General features: G+C 47.2%; 1 long non-coding RNA gene across 1 annotated transcript; it reads left to right on the top strand.

Annotated features, from left to right (window-relative positions):
- Positions 1–863: 863 nt before the first annotated feature.
- LOC123106765 (uncharacterized) lies at positions 864–2,685 on the top strand. Its single transcript, XR_006451473.1, has 2 exons — positions 864–1,402; positions 2,485–2,685. It is a non-coding gene; the product is annotated as an uncharacterized lncRNA (long non-coding RNA).
- The last annotated feature ends 328 nt before the right edge of the window (positions 2,686–3,013 follow it).

Genomic DNA, 3,013 nt, shown 5'->3' with positions numbered 1-3,013 from the left:
GCCGTCGCGGGGTCGCAACTCAGCCGCGCTGGATGTAGCAAAACATTATGCCGGTCGTAGCAAAAAGCGATGCTAGTTGTAGCAAAACCACGACGCGGGTTGTGTGTTGTAGCAAAACGTGGCCCTAGCTGTAGCAAAATGATATGCCGGTTGTAGCAAAAATCTATTCTAGTTGAAGCATGTAGCAAAAACTGTAGTGTTTTGTCCATCTTCTTCCACCTCCAGCCGTCGCTGGTTGAAGCTTTTTCAAACTACAGTTGAAGCTTTTCGTATGAACGGTTGTAGCTTTTTCAGTGCATGGTTTCCAGTTGAAGCTTGATATACTGCTAGTTGAAGCTCTCAAATTGAACGGTTGTAGCTTTTTTGTCATCGGTTGCAACATTGGTGGAGGAGAAAAAAATGCTTCCAAAGTTCGTCTGGAAGCATATGGTTGCAGCGGTGGGAGAGGAGGTCGCGCACTCGCGCTGCCGTGGTTGAAGCATCTCCGGTGGACGGGTCCAGCACATGGGAGTACGAGCAGCAACTCGCGGATGGCATATTCGTGGCGGCTTCCAACTCCGGCTCGCCGGCGCGCGGAAGGAACCTATAGCCGGGGGGAAGGGTGGGCAGCGGGAAAGAAGTGGGCGTCCGCACTAAGGATGGAGGTGACCTCCGCAGGGATAGGGCTAGCCGGCGGCGGGATCTGAAGGAGGAAGAAGGGGATCGGGAGGAGTGCGAGGCGTACGATGCGCTTCGCCTCGTATCGATCGAGTGGCCCGCGCTGGACCGGCGGAACGGTTCCACCGGCGTGCCGTTTTTAAACTTCCCATATAAAAAAGGGGTCTACTGTGCACGCACAGCCAGCGGCGGCCCATTTGCTATTCTTGGCACGCGCGCGCGCTCAGCTTCCAGGCCGCAGCCCAGCACCACAGCGCACCTTTTGTTTTTTTCGTTCTCTGCTCTCTACCGCTGACCGCCAGGCCCGCATGTCATCACCTTGCCCAGCGTGTTTTTCCCGAACACATTAGCTGCCGAACCCAGCCACAATCAGATCGGCCAATTCAATTGATCCCTGGACTCCATGCGTGAATTGATGCCCTATATAAGATATCCAGCTCCTCCTCTTTCGATTTTCACCTTTTTGTAGGTCCCCATGCACTATCTCGCCTGTTCCAGAGGATCCCGATCTTGCCGGAGTACATCCGCCCGAAGCTTCTACCGCAGTCGATTCCAGCCACCCTCTGCTGTCGTCCTCGCTCGCCACAGACGCCGCTGAGGACGTCTTCGAGACCACAGCAAAGCTCCTCGCCCCGTACGCTACCCTCCGGAGTCTGGATACCACCGGAGCAGGCGCCACCGTCGCCGCCCGAGCCGCCGCGCCGCCGTTTTGTCCAAGTCCGGCTGCCCTGCCCTTGTTTCTCCGGTGAGCACGTCTCCCTGCTGTTTTTTTCGTTGAAACATTTTGTGTTATAAACCGTCCGTCCGTCGCTTAAGTCTGGCAGTTCTTCCAGGAACGCTGTTATGGCACAATTCTTTTTGGGCAGATTTCATATCATATTTTCGTTTAGGTATATCTTGAGATCCGTAACACCAAATTCAACGATTCTTTTTTCTGTGTACTTGTAGTGACCAGTAGAATATTGTAGAACCAAAATTTCACATTTTTGAACTGTTTAAATTTGAATTTGCTTAAATTTGAATTTAACCTTCTGGAGGCCATATCTTTCAAACCGTTGATCCCAATTAGTTGATTCGTTTTGCATTGTGATACCTCTAGCATGTAGATAAGATATACCAACTGATATGTTCTGTTATGTTAGTTCTTATTTGGATTCTTTGTTGTTGGCTTTTATTGTCCGGAGTGTGAAGCAAATCAGAATTAAGCATTAGAGTACTTCAACACTGCTCAAGGCAAGTTTGCACTTTTGATTATGCTCATCCTATATTTCTGCTATGCATGTGTGGTTGTTGTGATATGTTATATGTTTGGTTGATCGTTATGTTCTGTGTTGTCATGTTTTGGTATTGATTGTGTTATGTGATGGTGTGGGTAGCTAGCGATGGTAGACGTGGGTATGTGTCGAGTGATGCATGGAAGTGGTGAGTCTTCATAGCTATAGGCTCGGGACTTTTTCTCAGGTGAATGCGTCAATGGCTGAGCGCTCTATTGTCCCTAGAGAATGCGCCATGGCTGAGCGCACTTGAGGTTTGGGGGCTTAAATCAGGTGAATGCGTTGATGACTGAGCGCTCTATTGTCCCTAGAGAATGCCCCACGACTGAGCGCACTTGAGACATCTTGAAGATCTTTGTCATCCATGTTTGTGTGCACCTTGCCAATGTAGTGGAGGTAGGTGGAGACATTCTTCTGCAAACCAACTTGAGTGTTTTCTTTGTCATACTTTACTTGTGGATGTAGGTTGTGCTATATCATTATGTGTGATTTTCTAATACATTGAATGTATTGACCCTTGTGGCTGCAACTTATCATGTTGCGGGATTTTCAGATGATCAGTGAGATACAGTAGGGTCACGAGTCTTCACTCAGCATTTTCGCCAGTGGGCATTGATGGGACTCACTGTTTAATTATGCTACATTTCCGCTGTTATTATTGAATAAAGTTAGCTATGTGCTACTCAGTTTGTAATACTTTATGAATTTTGGATCATACGTTGTTGTAAATGATGCACTTGTTATTTGATATTCATATGTACTGTGTGTGCTAGCTAGTCGATCTAGGGACTAGCACGGTGAGCACAGAGACATCGAATCTTATCAGGTTCAGATCATTACACTTCAAGCAAAATAACAAGGCAATTATGTCTTCTGAAAATAACATGGCCAAAGAAAGCTTATCCCTATAAAATCATATAGTCTGGCTATGCTCCATCTTCATCACATAAAATATTTAAATCATGCACAACCCCGATGACAAGCCAAGCAATTGTTTCATACTTTTGATGTTCTCAAACTTTTTCAACTTTCACGCAATACATGAGCGTGAGCCATGGACATAGCACTATAGGTGGAATAGA

This window comes from Triticum aestivum, chromosome 5A (assembly GCF_018294505.1).
Source record: "Triticum aestivum cultivar Chinese Spring chromosome 5A, IWGSC CS RefSeq v2.1, whole genome shotgun sequence".
NCBI classification, from domain to species: Eukaryota; Viridiplantae; Streptophyta; class Magnoliopsida; order Poales; family Poaceae; genus Triticum; species Triticum aestivum.
The sequence above is the reverse complement of the archived record's forward strand: the minus strand, read 5'-3'. Positions and strand labels throughout refer to the sequence as shown.